The 20,818-nt window shown below is 35.8% G+C and overlaps 1 protein-coding gene across 1 annotated transcript in view; it reads right to left on the bottom strand.

The window, feature by feature from the left end:
- Positions 1 to 18,576, bottom strand: part of LOC101893484 (lachesin) — a 453,169-nt gene extending 434,593 nt beyond the window's left edge. The window contains exon 1 of the mRNA XM_059130539.1: positions 18,339 to 18,576. The gene's annotated coding sequence lies outside the window, so the exon portion shown is untranslated. The remainder of the gene's footprint in view (positions 1 to 18,338) is intronic.
- Between the last annotated feature and the right edge of the window lie 2,242 nt (positions 18,577 to 20,818).

Here is a 20,818-nt window from a genome sequence, read left to right as displayed (position 1 = left end):
TCCCTTATATGGGGGCTATACGAAGAAGTGGACCTGCACAGACAATTTTATGTCTCAGGCTCTAGTATCTATTTCGAACTTCAAATACAAAATTTGAAATATTTTCGGCAAAAAATGTCTCTAAAATCATCAGAATACCCAATATCGGGAGGTACCATTATATGGGGGCTATACGAAGACGTTGAACTACATAGTCCATTTTCTGTCTCAGGCTCTAGTATCCATTTCGAACTTCAAATGCCAAATTTGAAACAATTCCGGTGAATAATGTCGTTAAAATCATCAAAATACCGAATATCGGGAGGTAACGTTATATGGGGGCTATATGAAAACGTGGACCTGCACAGACAATTTTCTGTCATAGGCTGTAGTATTCATTACGAACTTTAAATACTAAATTTGAAACAATTCCGGTGAATAATGTCCCTAAAATAATCAAAATAGCGAATACAGGGAGGTACGGTTATATGGGGGCTATACGAAGACATGGAGCTGCACGTACAATTTTCTGTCATAGGCTGCAATATTCATTACGAACTTCAAATACCGAATTTGAAACAATTCTGGTAAATAATGTCGCTAAAATCATCAAAATACCGAATAATGGGGGATTCCGTTATATGGGAGCTATATGAAAACGTGGACCTACATGGCCCATTTTCAATACCAAAAGTCCTGCAGACATAGTACATATTTGAGTAAAATTTTATAAATTTACTTCATTTCGTTCGGAAGCTAGAATGATTTCCCAGACGGATAGACGGACCGACGGACGAGCATTGCTAAGTCGACATAGAATTTTATGCTCGTCAAGAATATATTTACTTTATGGGGTCTAAGAAGTATATTTCGAGGTGTTACAAACGGAATGACAAACTTAATATACCCTCCATATTGTGGTGGAGGGTATAAAAATGCGAGAGGAAAAAAAAAACAAACCGACACACATCCTCACAAAAACCAAACAAAACATCTATAAATCTTTAAGTAAATCTTGAAATAAAATCTATAACAACAGAAAGTGTTTGGGTGGATGTGTGTGTGTGTGTGTGTGTGTGCGATGCAGAATGAAATGCCAGAAAGCCTCAAGTAAACCGGAAACAAAGTCATCACCAAATGCAAGGCATAAGGATGGCAACAACAGCAACAAAAATAACAACAAGAGGAAGAAACGCAACTAAAGAACAATGTAGTAATATCGGCTATATATTTCTTGTCTTAGGATTTGCACGAATGTAAAAGGAGACTATAGCGAATGGCTTGGATTTGTATTTGTGTGTGTGTGTCTGTGTGTGCGTGTATTTTTGTTAGAGATCCCTCGAATCGATTTGTGGTAAATCTGGAATACGAAATGTTATATTTAAATTTGTATTAGTTTTCAGATTGCATTATTATTATTAATAGATAAATCGATGTTTGTGACAGAAAATAAAATAGTTGACATAGTTATCTATTTATGTATTTCGGAATATATACTAATTGGAATTAGGACGCCTTCATGAGACAAATACTGTCAAATTTGCCAATTTGTATTAGGTTAAAATTATAACACCTTAATAACTATTATACCATTCTTCATATGGCCAGAGAGGGTAATAATCATTTGCTGCGGCAAAATGTGCTTCATCAAAATAACGGTTTTAGACCACTGGTCTCTTTGGACCAAGTTTGTTTCAGGACATTTCGTGTCAATCTAGCGATGTCCGTCCGTCTGTCTGTCTGGCTGGTTGGCGTGGATGATAACTGTCAAAGGGAGTATTCGATTTGGTCCAAACTTGAGAAATCCTAATCTTTGCGTCAGTGCTAGGTCAGGTGCGAAAATGGAAAATATCGGTACACTCCATCAAGTACCTCCCCTACAAAGAGTCAAAATTTTGAATAATTACAATTCTTATAAAATATGATGAAAGAGTCCGATTGTCTTCAAATATCACGCATCCCAATATTTTTTATCAACTACGAAGAATTTGGGAAATTTCAATTTTCAAAGAGGGTACATTTTCTGGTATGACCGACTTCTTTCTTTACCGACTTTTTTATTATCAAAACGGAAACGAGTTTGGAAAGGACATATAGTAGGCGTGGGGTTTTAAAAATATATATTTTCCATGGCATATGATATTGGATTTTTTTTTTAACAAATTTTCCAAAGCAAAACAGAGGCGTGAAGTTTTTTAAAATATATTCCAATGCCCAACAGATGCTTGAATATTTTAAAAATATTTTTCCCATGACCAACGGAACTGCTGTCATTTCTAAGCCACTCGTCCAACAGCTGTTAAAATTATTCCAGTGCCAGCTCATTATTCTGTTTACAAGCGTACAAAAGCATTTTGGTGAGAATTTTCCAGAAAAAAAGTTATTCGTGATGGAATTCAAGCGTGTCAGTGTAATTTCTTTATATTTGGCTGGAAAACCACAAGTGACTATCGTTAGATGATACCGGTAGCGTAGCCCGACGTCAATTAAGTGGACGGAAGAAAACAGCAACATCAGTAGAAATGGTTCGAAAAGTAAAGAAGCGACTTGATCGAAACCCGTGTCGCAGTGGCCAAAAAATGACTCGAGAGCTGAACATATCGCAATATTCCATTCGGCAAATATTGAAAAAAGAGCCTGGGATTAAGCCATTGAAATTCCAAAAATTGCAAGAACTTATACCTCAACGGAAAGAACAGAAAATAGACTCAAAAGAGCTGAAGAGTTGCTTCGCTTGGCCGAAAGTGGTGAACTGCCGAATTTGGTTTTCTCCAATGAGAAAACATTCGTTGTCCAGCAGTTTGTAAACAAACAAAATTATCGTGATTACTTGCCAAAGAGGTCAGCTGAAAATGTGCACCTTCGGTTGGCCACCAGAACTCAAGCGACTACCATTGCGATTGTGTGGGCCGCCATAACAGCCTATGGTCTCCCCTCGTATTAATCGACCGTGGCATCAGAATAAATGGTGAATATTATTGCGAAAATATTCTGGAGGGTGTATAAATGCCTTGGGCACGCAAACATTTTGGCCGCAGACCTTGGACATTCCAATAGGACTCAGCACCATCGCACTCAGCACACGTCACCCAAGAATGGCTACAAAATGAGGTTTCGCGCTACATTTCCAGCGCACAATGGCCAAAAAAATCTCCGGATACCAATCCATTGGGCTATTGTGTCTGGAGTATTTTGGAAAGGAAGGTTGGCACTCAAAAAATGCCAAAGTTTCCATCATCTCAAGTAAGCGCTTCGCTGGGAATGGGCCACAATACCGCAGAGCAACATTCGGACAGTTTGTGACGGGTTCATTGGCCGTTTGAAGGCCATATTTCGTGCTAAAGGTGACCAATTCGAACAAATCTATACTTTTGCTAAAATTTGATGCTATATCCGACATTTTTAATAAATGGAAAAATTATGGCGTTTGACTTTGTTGCAGTTTTTATACCCTCCACCTTGGAAAGGAGGGTATATTAACTTTGTCATTCCGTTTGTAACATCCTTAAATATTCGTCGTAGACCCCATAAAGTATATATATTCATAATAAGCATAAAATTCTAAGTCGATTTAACGATGTCCGTCTGTCTGTCTGTCCATCTGTCTGTCTGTCCGTCTGTCTGTTGAAATCACGATACAGCCCACATTATTTGACGTAGAGCGCCAAAATTTAGCAGAGCAATTGGTATTGTGTCTAGGATGGTTGGTATTGAAAATAAGATATATCGGTCCACGTTCTGGTATAGTCCCCATATAACGGTACCTCCCGATATTCGGTATTTTGATGATTTATGCCACATTATTTAACGGATTTGTCTGAAAATTGGTATTTGTAGGTTATAACGGGTCCCTGTATGTGTGGCAAAACATAGCATGTATGGGTCCACGTTTTGGTATAGCCTTCATATAATGGTACCTCCCAATATTCGATATTTTGATTATTTTTGCCACAGTTTTTAACGGATTTGTCTAAAAATTGGTATTTGTTGGTCATAATGAGTTCCAGCTCCGGTGGCGAAACATTGCATGTATGGGTCCATGATTTGGTATAGCCCCCATATAACGGTACCTCCCGATATTCGGTATTTTGATGGTTTTTGCAAAATTTTTTCACTGATTTGTGTAAAAATTGGTATTTGTGAGTCATAATGGGTCCTAGTTCGTGTGGCGAAACATTGTATGTATAGGTCCACGTTTTGGTATAGTCCCCATATAACGGTACCTCCCGATATTCGGTATTTTGATGATTTATGCCATATGGTATTTGTAGGTCATAACGGGTCCCTGTATGTGTGGCAAAACATAGCATGTATAGGTCCACGTTTTGGTATAGCCTTCATATAATGGTACCTCCCGATATTCGATATTTTGATTATTTTTGCCACAGTTTTTAACGGATTTGTCTAAAAATTGGTATTTGTTGGTCATAATGAGTTCCAGCTCCGGTGGCGAAACATTGCATGTATGGGTCCATGATTTGGTATAGCCCCCATATAACGGTACCTCCCAATATTCGGTATTTTGATGGTTTTTGCAAAATTTTTTCACTGATTTGTGTAAAAATTGGTATTTGTGAGTCATAATGGGTCCTAGTTCGTGTGGCGAAACATTGTATGTATAGGTCCACGTTTTGGTATAGTCCCCATATAACGGTAGCTCCCAATATTCGGTATTTTGATGATTTTTGACTGATTTTTTCACGAATTTCACTGAAAATTTGGTAGTTGTAGATCATAATGGGACCCAGTTCGTGTGGCGAGTCATTGTAATTATAGGTCCACGTTTTGGTATAGCCCCCATATAACGGTACCTCCCGATATTCGGTAATTTGATGATTTTTGCCCCTTTTTTCACGTATTTGTCTGAAAAATGGTATTTGTTGGTCATAATGGGTTCTAGCTCCGTTGGCGGAACCTTGTATGTGTAGGTCCACGATTTGGTAGAGCCCACATATAACGGTACCTCCCGATATTCGCCATTTTAATGGTTTTTGCCACATTTCTTCTAATGTTTCCTTTACCCTACGGTGGAGGGTATTAAAAGTTTGGCCCGGCCGAACTTAATGTTTTTTACTTGTTTTTTATACGAAAAGTAATAAATAGTATTAAATTTGGTTCTGGCTGAAGGGATAGAGGTGAAATCCTGAAATTTGACATAGATGTCATTGTTGGTATCTGGAATTGAGATTTGGAGTTGGGTGTGGAAATGCGTTCTATTGTTGTTCGAAAAATACTTATTGGTACTAAATGTGCCATTGATTGAATTAGTAGACCTGACACTCTTGGTGTCTGTGGTTAAGATATGGAAGTGGTTTTGGAAATGTGTACTATAATTGTTCGAAAAACACTTAATACTACTATATTTAGCATTGGGTGATGGAATAGGGCTGAAAACCAGAAATTTGGTATCGAGGTCACAGTTGGTGTCTGTGGTTGAGAGAAGCAGCTGGTTTCGGATATGCGTACTATAATTGCTAAATCTGGTAATTGGAAAAAATTAAAGAAAATTTGATATTAAGGTTACTATTGCTATCTGAGATTGAGATATTAAGATTGTATTGAAATGCGTACTTGGTGGCCCTTGAAAAATCCAAACTTCAATAAATTTTTCTTTAAAAATTCCTTTTGGTGGTCCATAAAAAATATTCGCTAAGAGAATCAACTTTGGCTGGTTTTTGAAAAGAAGATTCGTAAGTCCACATCGGTTGGTCTTGAAAAACATATGTTTTTTTAAAAAATCCAAATTGGTTCTTTATTTTTCCAATAATTTTCCTGGGTCTATCAATGGCTTGATATTTTTATAAATATATTTTAAAGTTCCATAGTGGAAGTGAATTGTCTTTAAAAGAAGAATTTCGAAGGCTATGATTTAAAAAAAATATTTTTCTAAGGCAAATAATGTTCGTAGATTTTTAATAATATTTTTTTAATATCTAACAGACGTGTAGATTTTCTTAAAAATATTGTTTCGATGCACAAAATATTTTCTAAAGATAATAATTTTGTAAATTCTATATGAGGAGTGATTTAAAAAAAAAAAAAAAAAAAATATTTCCTCAACACCCTAAGATCGTATTTGTTTATTTTAAATTTTTTACAACATGTTTTTTTCAATAGAGAGACCTTAGGTTTTTACAAGTAATTTTCCGAAAGCTATATTTTCAAATATTCTTCATGGTCTATAAAAGGAGTTAATTTTTAAAAAAATATTTTTCTAAGAAGCGTGGATTTTTATGCCCTGAGCCATATGGCTATAAAGGGTATATATATATAATTTGATAAGACCAATATGAGCCTCATCGAAATAACGGTTTTATTCCCTAGTTCCCTTTGAAACAAATTCGTTTCAGGACATTTAAAATGAATCAGCGATGTCCGTCCGCCCGTCCGTCTGCCTGGTTGGTTGGTGTGCATAATAACTTTCGAAGGGAGTATCCCATTTGGAACAAACTTGGTACATCGAAATATTATTATCAAACTTAGATCGAGTTCGGAGACGGGCAATATCGGTCCACTTCTTGGATATAAAGTCTGATTTTCTTGTAATTTGGCTATACCAATATTTTGATCTGTATTATGAACTATAAAAATGGAATACTTCGGTTGACTATGTCTGGCACCACACGCACCATTCAATATATTCTAAAAATTTTCACATACCTGGCACGTCGCAATATTGACGACATTCGTAGCTTGAGAAAATACAAAATCAAAATTAATGAAAAATAAAATCAAAAATCCAATTTTGATGGTCCTATGAAAAAAAAATATTCCTTAAAATACGTGGGAGCTAGGAGCAAATCCCCAAGGTTCTGAAAAAATTAAAGTGGTTGTTCTATGAGTCCTTCATTAAAGAAGGGAAAACCCATGCATAATGATCTACCGGTTCATTAACAAGCCGGTAATTCTTAGAAAACTATTCCTAAGCTTTCAATGTTGCCCAGTTGGACCACCCTTTAATTTTTGAAGTTATTTTTTAACACTCCCTCTTTTTTTTTTGCATACCAACCGGCGCTATCATTTCACTTCATTCTAATATCCCGAGTATGTGTTTCTATGGAAACCATTTAATTTTTCTTTTAGATTTTAAAATCGTTGCATAGAAATAAAAAGACGAGGACGATGATGAAGAAGAAGCAAAAAAAAATATGTGAAAAAAAATAACAAAACTTTATATATTTTTCTGTCATCAAACTGTGGTTAAATGTAGGACCATATAAAGCAAAGAATGGATCTCCTCCACACAGCAGCAAAAAAAAACAAATGAAAAGAGAAAACACTTCTAAAGATAAAAAATATTTTTTTGTTGCTGTTGCTGCTGCTTTGGTTTGGCTTTGTTTTTCTTGTTGCCATTCCACTTGGCATTTCGGTGAACGAACATTCAAAGAGGATGTGAATGAAGTGATTTCATAAAATCAACTAAATGAAGCATACTTTTAGGAGAGATTTTCAAGTCATATATATATATACAACAACAAAACAAAAAACAAAACAAGAGCATGAAGCACACTTTAAGGGATATTTGTTTTTATTATTTCCAACGTCGTTGCAGTTGTTGTTGTTGTTGCAGTTGCTCCTGATGATGATGATTATTTGTAGTAGTTTCGGTTACCCATGAATTGCTATTGGATAGCAAAGCTGGATTTACTAAAAGTTGCAGAAAAAAAAAAAATAAATAAAAAAACAACAACAACCAACCAACAAATTCTTTGAAATCTTTGAAAGGCATTAAAACATTACAAATGCAACCAGAGAGGCAAAAAAAAACAAGGGAAAAATACATTTCAATGTAAATTTTGTTATAACATTTTTTTTTTTTTTGATAAAACAACAAACAATGTTTTGGGAAGGGGAAAACGAAGCAATATAAAAATAAATGTTTTAAATATAAAATTCCTATTTTTGTAATTTGTAATATATTATAAAGGATTTCATTGTAAATGGTCATATCTTAAAGCATACTTTTAGGTGAAATGTTATCTAAGTAGAATTTTACAGATTTGACGTAATTGTTTCCTGGAACCGAATATTTGTGTTAAAGCCATAAATTAGGATGATTTGTAAGGAAATGCAACACCTTTGTTTTCGTTTGATGCTGTACAGTTATGGGGGAAATTATAGCAGCAAATAAGAAGAAAATACAAAATTTTAAAAGATTGAATGGCAGATTATTGCTAGAGGGTTCATTTGCATCTACTAATGCTTAAATCTTTAAAGGATAGATTACACATCATGTTATAGTCACAGGTAAAGGGACATTTGCTAAAATTATTTACCTTATTTTTTATAGCATACTTTTGGACGCACCCCAGAAATTGTTAATCTAAAAACAAGTGTTTCATTGTACCCTCCACCATACTATGGAGGGTATAATAACTTTGTCATTCCGTTTGTAACACCTCGAAATATACATTTTAGACCCCACAAAGTAAATATATATATTCTTGATCAGCATAAAATTATATGTCGATTTAGCGATGTCCGTCCATCTGTCCGTCTGTGGAAATCACTCTAGCTTCCCAACGAGTTGAAGTAGATTGATACAATTTTACTCAAATGTATATAATGTCTGCAGGATTTTTAGTATTGAAAATGGGTCATGTAGGTCCACGTTTTAGTATAGCCCCCTTATAACGGTACCTACCGATATTCGGTATTTTGATGATTTTACCGACATTATTCACCGGAATTGTTTCAAATTTGGTATTTGAAGTTCGAAGTAGATTCTACAGCCTAAGACATAAAATTGTCTGTGCAGGTCCACGTCTTCGTATAATCCCCATATAACGGTACCACCCGATATCCGGTATTTTGATAATTTTAGCGACATTATTCACCGGAATTGTTTCAACTTTGGTACTTGAAGTTCGAAATGGATACTACAGCTCATGACAGAAAATTATCTGTGCAGGTCCACGTCTTCGCATAGCCCCCATATACTTCATCTAATACAGATAAAATTATTGGCTAGGACAAAATTACAAGAAAATCGAATATATATATATATCAAATTTTATGCGAAATAGCTAATTCTATTCCAGGTTTCCGGTTGAGAGATATATTTAGATACAGCAAGTTTTAAACAAACGCTGACTTGTTTTATATTGAGAATGAGGTACTTTGTAGATGAGGTACCAGAAGGGGTTGGCAGATATACATCATCCTCACAATAGATCTTGTGTTAGAAAAGAAGGTTTGTATGTGTGAAATTTGAAGAGAGTTGGATGCCTATTTCGCTTTCTTTGATCGGTTTGTTTTCAAAATCCTGAACCTTATGTTTGGGAGAGGTACCAGAAAAAACGGTGAAATTTGAAGAGAGTTGGATGCCTATTTCGCTTTCTTTGACCGGTTTGTTTTTCAAAATCCTGAACCTTATGTTTGGGAGAGGTACCAGAAAAAACGGTCCGATCTCTACCATATTTATAACAGATCTTGTGTTTATGGAAATATTGAGATGTATCAAGTCTGAATGGAATCAGATGTTAATTTCGCAATACCAGAGGGAGGGAACCGATAAATTTCTTCCTCACAGCAGATACTGTTTTAGAAAAAATATTGGGATTTGTGAATATTGAAGAGAATCGGATGCTTATTCGCATTTCATGGTCGTTTTGACACCTCTATCATTACAGATCTTACGTTGATCGAAATATTGAGATATGTCGAGTTTGAAAGGAATCGGATACTTATTTTGACCCCTTGTGGGGGAGGTTCTAGGAGGTACATCAAAACTTGTGTAAATAAAAATATTCGAGTTTGACAAATGTTGAAGAGAATCGGACTCTTATTTCATATTTTATATGACTTCTAATCGTTCCAAGTTTGGACACTTTTAGGGGGGAGGTACCGCATTCACACCACATCTTATCTTAGTAGAAACATTGGGATGTGTTAAACTTAAAGACAATTGGGCTTTTACTTCTCATTTTATAAGAGATATAATTATTCCAAATTTTGACCCCCCTGTGGGGGAGGTGTCAGAAGGAGGGGGCTAATGCATTTATTTTTCACATTAGATCTTTTTCTGGTAGAAATATTGTGATGTGCGAAATTTGAAGAGAATCGGACAACTATTTCTCATCTTATAAAAGTTATATTTATTACAAACTTTGACCCCTTGTGGGGAAGGTACTTAATGGAGTGGACCGATATTCTCCATTTTCGCACCTGACCAAGCACTGATGCAATTATTAGGATTTGCAAAGATGGAGCAAAATCGAATTATCCTTTCTCTTTCGGTGCATTAAAATATTTTGTGAGGTAGGTATCAGAAGGAGGACAGATATTGTCCATTTCCAAACTCGATCTAAGATTTAAGATGTATCAAATTTGGATCAAATCGGATACTACGTTCGAGAGTTATCGTGCGCACCAGCCAGTCACTAAATCGACTCCAAATGTCCTGAAACGGATTTGGTCCAAAGAGACCTAGAGTCTAACCGTTATTTTGGGTAGCCACGTTTTGGCAGTATCAAATGATATGCATATGCTTTCTGTAGTAATATGGCTGCGGGTATAAAAATACTATAGGATAGAATAAATAAGTAAAAAGCAGGAAGTTCGGCCGGACCGAACTTTGAATACCCTCTTCCATTGGAAACGAATTTGAACATTTTCAAAACAAAAATCCTTCAGCAGTTCCGTTAAAATCTTAAAAATACCAAATATAGATAGTTGCCGTTATTTTTAAGTAAATACGAAGACCTGCATACCATACTTGACCTGCATAGGCATACTTCCGTCACAGGCTGTATTACCCTTTACAATGAGCAAATACGAAATTTGAAACGATTGCGGAGAATGATGAAGATAAAATCAGCAAAATACCAAATACAGAGGGCACCGATATATAGGGGCTATATGAATACCTGGACCTGCATAGGCAATTTTCTATCATAGATTGTAGTACCTATTAGGAACTTCTATTAATTTGAGATAATTCCGGTGTATAATGTCACTAAGATCATCAAAATACCGAATATCGGGAGATGCCGTTATATATGGGCTATACGAAGACGGGCTATACGAAGACGACTGTTTTAGGCTGTAGTATCCATTACGAACTTCGAATACCAAATTTAAGACAATTCCGGTAAATAATATCACTAAGATCATCAAAATACCGAATATCGGGATGAACCGTTATATGAGAGCTATACGAAGACAAGGACCTGCACAGGCAATTTTCTGTCATAGGCTGTACTATCCATTACGAAATTCAAATACCAAATTTGAAACAATTCCGGTAAATAATGTAGCTAAAATCATCAAAATACCGAATATCAGGAGGTACCATTATATAGAGGCTATAAGAAGACGTGGACCTGCACAAACAATTTTCTGTCATAGGCTGAAGTATCCATTACTAACTTCGAATACCAAATTTGAAACAATTCCGGTAAATAATGTACCTACAATCATAAAAATACCGAAAAAGGGAGGAATCGTTATATGAGAGCTATACGAAGACGAGGTCCTGCACAGACAATTTTTTGTCATAGGCTTTAGTATTCATTACGAACTTCAAACGCCAAATTTGAAACAATTGCGGTAAATAATGTCGCCAAAAAACATCAAAATACCGAATATAGGGAGGTACCGTTATATGAGGGCTATAAGAAGACGAGGTCCTGCACAGACAATTTTTTGTCATAGGCTTTAGTATTCATTACGAACTTCAAACGCCAAATTTGAAACAATTGCGGTAAATAATGTCGCCAAAAAACATCAAAATACCGAATATAGGGAGGTACCGTTATATGAGGGCTATAAGAAGACGTGGACCTAAATAGCCCATTTTCAATACAAAAAGTCCTGCAGACATAAGAAAAATTTAAGTAAAATTTTATCAACCTACTTTAATTCGTTGGGAAGATAGAATGATTTCCACCGGCGGATAGACGGTCAGGCGGACGGACATCGCTAAATCGACATTTATACTTTGTGGGGTCTAAAATGAATGTTTCGAGGTGTTGCAAACGGAATGACACTGAACTTAATATACCCTCCATAGAATGGTGGAGGGTATAAAAAGGTCTAAGGGAGAGGGTGTCTAAGCAGCTTGGCATCATGGCTAGGCATATTAATGTCGAATTATAGGGAGAAATGAAGGCTGGATTCGAGTGCGACTCTGGCATCACTTTATGAAATGTCATAGAAAGAGCCATGAAATTGAGGGAGCTCCTTAAAGTATGCAATAAAAATGCTATAAATGTTTGTGGAAAAATCCACTTTACATATGACTCTATCATAATATGTAATTGGGCCTTAAGCTATGCACCTTGGTTAAAACAGATGCATAGGCGAGGTAAAAGGTGGGTTTTTGGAATTTGGGTGAATTACAATCTCAAAAAAGACATTTGCCTATTTTTTTCTTATTATCATTAATTTTTATCGAACTTCTTCCCAGACACTAAAAATGCGGAAAGCACATACAACAAACGTCGTCTATTTTCCTTCGATCTCAAGCTTCCAATATACATGTGCTTTAATTTCTATTTTTTTCTGCGAAGCTCAAATTTCCTCGTTGTTCATTACAACAATTTTAAAGTAAGCAATGTGCCAACCACATGAACATTCCTATTTTTAATTTTCCCCCCCTCAACAGCACTCTCCACCTGATCTCCTGTTCTCCTCCTCCTCCTGCATGTCTTCCATTCTTCCCATCCACCTTGTATACATTTCGATTTAAATCATTCTTTTTGTGGTGCGATGTGGTTTATTGTTTGCTCCAGACCAGAGAGGTATCATTCTCAAATACCGTGCCAAGTGTATGAAAAGTTTAATTAATCATCGTTCGTTGATGCTACCCATTTACCACGAAAATGTCTGTGTGTAAAGGTGTGTGTGTGTGCGTTGGTTCACTACGTACGTAGTAGCACACGGACAATACTCAAATTTCAGTGACCAGCAGAACAGTGGTGAAATGTAGAAAAGTTAACCTGAAAATATTCAAGAAGCATTTTCTGTGGCTGATGTAGCTAAAAAGTCACAGATAGGCAATGCAAACCCTTGACGGCGATATCGAATCTTTATTAAAAAAGAAGTTAAAAAGTATCGATCGGTTTTGCTGACAGATGTATAACCTCAGCCTATGTCAGTTTATAAAAAAATATTTTGATTCACATTGTGATTATTCAAAATGTTGACCCTTTTTGGAGGAGATACCGAAAGAGTGGACCAATATTATCCACCTCTTATTTGAAAAAATTCTGATATAAATTTTAAAAGGTGCCAGATTTGCACTATATCGACTACTTGCTTCACTTTATGTAACATATGAGATAGCATTTGGAAAGGGTTCAAATATGCGTGAGGTTCCAAATGAAGTGAACCGAAGTGTTCCATTTCCACTAATTCTGATAAAAAATATTGGAATGTGCAAAATTGAAAGAAAAATCCGAAATCTATAACTAATCAAATGTTTGACATTTTGTGGGTAAGGTACGAGAAGGAGTGAGCCGATACAGTCCACCTCTGACCTTTTTCTAATTTCGTCGGAAAATGAGTTTGGGAATCCAACATTTTCCCGATTGAATTAAATATTAGTGGTCCATTTCGCCCACAAAATATTTTCCGAACTCTTACTTATTATAAAATTTAAATTAGCACTTGGTCAATAATTGTAGCATGTGAATAACGTCAAAATCCGTAAAAATATATTGTTAGCCCATCCTTTTCCTTATTTATATCGCGATCCTCAGTTGAGATTAAAGGTAAGTAATCTGTCACCATGCTTTACGATTCGTAATAATCGGGTAATAACTGCAACCTGTAGAGTAATTACAGATTAACATGGACAACAGGCCGACACACACAGTGAGATCATCTTAGCCCATCGGAATGATGGGTACACGTCCATTCACTACCAAGGGCATAACAATATTAAGAAGAAATCAATAAAAAAATCAGTGCATTTTTAAATTCTTTTTATATTTAGCTTGAGACCAACTTGGAGGATCTTTGGTATAAAACAAGCTGAAAAGTATCTGTCGGTTTTGACAACAAATGTATACCCTCAGCAAGTGTTCAATTATTTAAATATATTTTGACCTCTCTTATGATTATTCAAATTGTTGATCCTCTATGGACTAGATTCCGGAGGGCCAATGGACCGATATTGTACATTCCGTATCGGACCTAAAAAAATTATATAAATATTGTGAAGCGCCAGGTTTGGACTATATTGGTTAGTTACACCCTTCCCCTTATGTGAGATATGTGATAATTTTTGGAAAATGTAAAAATGTGCTCAGGTTACCCGATATATTCGACCGAAATATTCCATTTTCTTACTTCTTCTAATAGAGACAATAATACTGCTATGGGCAAAATTACAATAAAATCGAAATTATATCCAATTTTATGCGGAATCATAAATTTCATATTCATCTCAGGTCTCGGTGGAGAGAACTGATTAGAGATATGAAGTTGTGGAGAATCGTTGACTTGTTTCTCAAGTTATGACAGATAAAAGTATTGAAAATTGTGACCCTTTATGGGTGAGGTACCAGAAGGGGTTCGCAGATATATCATCTTCACAAAAAAATTTTGTGTATGTGAAATGTGAAGAGAGGTGGATGCAAAATTCGCTTTTTTAAGCCTTTTGTTTTTCAAAATCTTGAACTCTGTATGGTGGCTGTACCACAAGAAATGGTCTGATCTCTAGCATCTTTATAACAGATCTCGTGTTGATGGAAATATTGAGATGACGTTTTATGAGCTTCATACATATTCAAAATTTTGACACTCTGTGGGGGAGATACCAGAAGGAGAGGACCGATACATTCCATCTTCGCATCAGGTCTAGTGTCGGTAGAAATAATGGGATGTGTAAAATACAAAGGGAACCGGAAGCTTTTTTCGGATTTTATAATCGTTTTGTTTATTCTAAAGTTTGACCCTTTGTGGGGGGCAGTACCAAAAGGAGTGGTACGATATCTACCGTTTTTATAACAGATCGTGCGTTGATAGAAATTTTCAGATGTGCCAAGTCTGAATAGAATCGGATATTAATTTCACGTTTTATGAGCTTCATGGTTATTCAAAATATTGACCTTTGTGGTGGAGGTAATAAAAGGAGAAGTTATTCCAACTTCACACCAGACCTTGAGTTAATAGAAATATTCTGAGGTGTGTAATTTGAAGGCAATCGAACTCATACATCATGTTTTATGAGAGTTAGAATTATTCAAAATTTTGACCCGAAAGTACATGATGGAGTGGACCAATACTGTCCATTTTCGCAGCTGACCAGCACACGTGCAAATATTAAAATTCAAAGTTGGAGCAAAAATGGGATTATGCTTTCTATTTCTGTGCAAAAAAATATAACATATATAGATCCATGTTTTGGTATAGCCCACATATAACGGTACCACCCGACATTCGATATTTTTATAATTTTTCCCACGGATTTGTCTAAAAATTGGTATTTGTAGTTCGTAATGATTCCTAGCTTCCGAGGCAGAACATTGAATTTTTATGTGCACGTTTTCCTATAGCGCACATTTATCGATACCCACCGATACTCGGTATTTTGATAATCCTAGTCACAGATACCCACACAATTGTTTCAAAGTTGGTATTATAGAAGATTTGATAGATGACAATCCTTGAGGTTTAAAATTGTCTATAGAGGTTCCCGTTTTGTTATGCCCCCATACAACGGTTGAAAGTGGTAAACATTTGAATTCAGATATTTTTATATAAAAATGTTATCTTTACCCAATATTGGAGTGTATTAAAAGTTCGGCCTGGCTGAACTTAATGTTTTGTGTTTCTTTTTCTTTCGAGACGAGCTTAATGATCTGAAATTCGCAGTGAAAAGGAAAGACAGATAGACACTATCACACACTCACCACTATGCGATGCGTTTCACCGTTGGTTAAGCGGCTCATCAGGCATATTTGGTGTGGATGATGGCTTACATGGGCCGTTCTCTGGAAAACACCAGAAACCCTCCAAGTCCGACTCAAGTTCTATTAGCAGATCTTTTTCACAGCAAAGTATTTTTTGTAGTAATGGATTTTTGTCCACAACTTGCTTCCGATGATTGTTTCCGATGCATACACTTGTTATAGTGCTGCTTTAGGAAGACGGGTTAATGGCTCTGAACGTTGAGACCGAGTTCTGTGGTTCAAATCCAACAGCCAGGCTCGGCTGATTTTTTTTTTTTTAATTTTTTAGTTTTTGGCTTGTTGTGGCGAAGATTATATGTTTATGATTTTTATTTGTTGTGATTTTTATCAGACTTTTCACTTGCATTATTTCCAATTTGGTACTACCTCTAATGACAGAGAATTCCATATATGCTATTTTCACGATTTTTCACCGGAATTGTTGTAAACTTGTTACTTGGATCCCTTCAGGTTAATGGAACCACCCTATATTGCTTATTTTGATGATTTTACCGACATTGTTCAACGGAATGACAATAGGCAAACATTTTCGTACAGCCCCCTAATGCCTGTACGATATTCGGTATTTGGTATTCGTAATGGGTATTACTTCCTATGACCGAAAGTTCATATATCCCCCATATAATTGTACCTTCCGGCATTTGATATTTTTCCGATTTTCTCCACATTTTCCAACAAATTTTGGTAATACATGCCCAAGCTTTCGTAAAGGCCCCCAGTATTACTACACCATCCACTATTCGGTATTTTCATAATTTTAGACGCATTTTAACGCAATTTTTTTACATTTTGGATTGAATTTTTCACATCAGGATTGTAAACTAACCACATATATATTTTTGAAAAAAAAATACAAAATTTGAATTAATTCCGGTAAATAATGTCGCTAAAATCATCAAAATATAAATAATATATATCAGGTACCGTTATATGGGGGCTCTACGAAGACGTGGACCTGCACAGACATTTTTCTGTCACAGGCTGTAGTGCTCATTAAGATCTTCTAATACCAAATTTGAAACAATTCTGGTAAAAAATATCGCTAATATCATCAAAATAAAATCATCAAAATATCGAGTATCGGGAGGTACAGGTATATAGGAGCTATACGGAGACGTGGACCTGCACAGACATTTTTCTGTCATAGGCTGTAGTGCTCATTAAGATCTTAAAATACCAAACTTGAAGCAATTCCGGTAAATAATATCGCTAAAATGATGAAAATACCGAATATCGGGAGGTACCATTATATGGGGGCTATACGAAGACGTGGACCTGCACAGAGAATTTTCTGTCGTTGGCTGTAGTATTCATTACGAGCTTCAATTACCAAATTTGAGACAATTCCGGTAAATAATGTCGCTAAAATCATCAAAATACCGAGTATCGGGAGGTACAGCTATATGGGGGCTATACGAAGACATGGACCTATATGGCCCATTTTCAATACCAATAGTCCTGCAGACATAATACACATTAGAGTAAAATTTTATCAACCTACATCATTTCATTCGGAAGCTAGAGTGAATTCCACAGACGGATAGAAGCACAGACGGACGGACATCGCTAAATCGACATAGAATTGTATGCTGATCAAGAATATATATACTTCGTGGGGTCTAAAATGTATATTTCGAGGTGTTACAAACGGAATGACAAACTTAATATACCCTCCATACTATGGTGGAGGGAAAATGTAAAAATTATGGCGTTTGACTTTGTTGCCGTTTTTTTTTTTGTCTCACTCTGTATATCCCCCATATAAAGGTACCTTTGGGTATTTGGTATTTTTCAACAAATTTTCCAAAAAATTTATCACAAAATTGGCATTTGGAGTTAGGAATATGTCTTCTCTGGCAGACATTTGGGAATACAGGCCAAAGCTTTCGTATAGCCCCCATATTACAACACCATCCAATATTCGGTGTTTTCATAATTTTAGAGACATGTTTTGAACTGATTTTTTTTTATATTTTGCAGTTTTCCTTCCAGGAGGTGGAGGGCATTAAAAATTCGAACTAAGCTACATTTTTACTTTTTATTTTTTGTTTTTTTTTTTTTTACAATTAATTTATTACTTCTGCCCACAGTGCACCTCATAATAAATTACAAAAACAATGAAAAACACACGGCCTTTTTATTTGTGTCTATGTCACTGGATTTTTTTTTCCTGTTTTTTTTTTCGTTTTTTTCCGCCCGTTTAAGAGCGCATTTCATTGTGTTTTTCTCTCTTATGGCTTTCGATGTGTTGTTGTTGTTGCCATTGTCCTGAGTGTGTACTTGGTGTGCGAGTGCTTTGGTGGCGCGTTATTATTTGTTGTGGAGCGCCAAAAATTTAATTACCAAAAATTTAACGATTTGTTTAGAGCCGAACAAACAAATTTTTGTTGTTGTTGTGAAGAACGACGAAACACAAACAGAAAACGACGATAAACTCACCTTTAACAAGTCAATGGTGGAATAACGGTGCTAATGTTATTTAAGTGCCAAGGATTTTTAGAGTCTGCTTTCAGGCGGGCGGGCGCTCTGGCGAATGTCAGCAGAATTTTTTGAAGAGGATATGAAAATAAGGTTGGTTTTTGTTTCACTTTTTTTCGGTGTTTCCTTTTTAATTTTTTAAGAATTTTTTGTAGTTTTTTCCTTTTTATGTCTGGGAGTTGCCTTAGATTTGAACTTTAAATTCCAGGAATTTAGAGTGTGATTTTAGGGGTTTAATTTTTTTGCTGTTTTTTTTTTTTTTTGGGTTCAACTTTAATGCATATTTTCAGGCGCCTTAAGCAATTGTGTGGGTTTTTTTTTTCAAATCCTTTTGTTTTTAATATTTTAGTTTTTGGGGATTTGTTTGTTGTTGTTGTTTTTCTTTGTTGTTGTACGTGCCTTTATAAAACTAAGTTTTTGTTGATGTTTTCCTGCCAACTTTTGTTGCTAAGTTTTACATATGGCCCCGCAAAAAAATACAAAAATAAAAGTACAAACGAGTTGCTCAGCTTTCTCTAAGGCAGGCTGGCTGCTGCGGCTGACTGCCTGCCTGACTGGTTGGTTGACTGGCAATAAAAATTTTCAAACTTTAATTATGATGAAAGATAAACCCGCTTGTAAAGTTCAGTTTCAGCAGCAAGCGAGAAAGAGAGAGTTGAAATTTTAGTACTTTGAATTATCCATCAGGACCTTAAGCAAAAGTTCCCAACATTTGTTGGATGGGGTGCAGTTTTGAATTGTTGTTAGGGCAAAGCATTATCCACGACAACACAACACAACATAAAAGGGAAAGCCAAGTTTGAAGAGTCCTGCAGGAAAGTTTACAAAGGCGTTGTGTTCTATACTTGGCGAACCGGAAATGATCACAAAGCCACAAAGCAATTTTCCGTTTTTTTTTTTTTATTTTTTGTTCCGAAATTTAGAGTGCACTTTTCACTGGAATTGGCAAAACCTTTGGCGGTGTAATTTTTTTTTTCTCTTTGCTTTTGTTTCAAAGAAGTTTTTTCTTTGACGAGAAAATATTATTTGAGTGTTTTAGGGGTTTTTCAAAATTTCTCTTCTTTTTTTCAATTCTTTAAAAAAAATTAAATCTTTTTTTGGATTTTTCTCTTCTTTTTTTCAACTTTAAAAAAAAAATTAAATATTTTTTTGGATGTTTAGCTATTTTTTTGTCTTTGAAGAATATTTTTCTATTGTTGCTATTTTCCAGAGCTAATTTTTATGTTTTTTGTAGCGAAATTTCTCGTTTATTTACAAAAAATCCCATTGGCGCCCAAATGCATGCTGTGGAAAATGTAAAATTATGACCCGCTCTCATCATCCTTTATATCAACAGCTAGAAGTAAACCATCACCATTACCATTAGCTTTTGTTTGGCCTTGCTGCTGGCACTGCATCCAGTCTTATCATCACAGGCCTTAAAACAATGTCATTCAACAATGCGGTTGGTTGGCAGGCTGGTTGGTTAGCGTGTTGTCAGGGCCGCCAGCACCACGGTTTGGTAATCAGCACAAATGGCCAAGAACTAAATAGCGAAACCGACAAAAACGCGCTATGGCTTCCTTAAAATTAGGTTATGTTTAACAAAAAAATTTCTATTAGCTTTGCAAAGTTTTTTTTTATTAAAAAAATCTTTTATTAACTGGGGGGTTAATTTCCCCTAAGGATATGCCACAGTTTAGTTAAATACTAGTTTTCCATTCCTATTTACACACACACACATTGATAAATTCCCCTGTATATATAAATTATACGTAGTTTTATTTGAAGTTTTGATAGAAATTTCGAAACGAACGCAACGCAACGCAACGCAATTCTCGCCCGGCACAAAATCTTGGGAACACGACCGCTGGCAAAGACTTCCTCTCAATAACTGAATTCTGTGTGTGATGTGTTATCGCATGAACGTTACTGGGTTCTGTTTTTTGCCATTTGCTGTTGGTGTTGTCTGTTTTCCAAAGCGTTGAGGGGGGAATGAGAGGTGTGGTAGAGAGCGGGGCGTATGAGTGTTGGGAAACCCATGAGAATTGAAAATGAAATCCGAATAAGAAGCACAACAAACTGGTCAGGAAAAAATAGTAGTGGGAAACACACAAACACGATGAAATACTCACACAACGAACGCACACTCACACAAATACTCATACGCACCCAGAGCAGAAGGATGGTAGTTGAGATTTTTCTACAAATGTTATAACATTAGCGTTGAGAGTTTGTCACACACACACACACACACACACGAACATGCATATAAGAAACGAATCACAAAATGCTAGAGCCAAACACACACAGCATCTCCATCATCATAATTACCACAGAGAGGCGAGAGATAACAGTGCAATGAGAGGGAGAGAAAAATAGAGAAATCCACTAACCGAAGTCTCATTGCATTATTTGGGGAGACTAGAATGCAAAGGAATGCATTTTTAACAGCCTTAACT

The sequence above is a fragment of the Musca domestica genome, unplaced genomic scaffold (assembly GCF_030504385.1).
Source record: "Musca domestica strain aabys unplaced genomic scaffold, Musca_domestica.polishedcontigs.V.1.1 76, whole genome shotgun sequence".
In the NCBI taxonomy this organism is placed as follows: domain Eukaryota; kingdom Metazoa; phylum Arthropoda; class Insecta; order Diptera; family Muscidae; genus Musca; species Musca domestica.
This window is presented reverse-complemented; position numbering and strand designations above follow the sequence as displayed.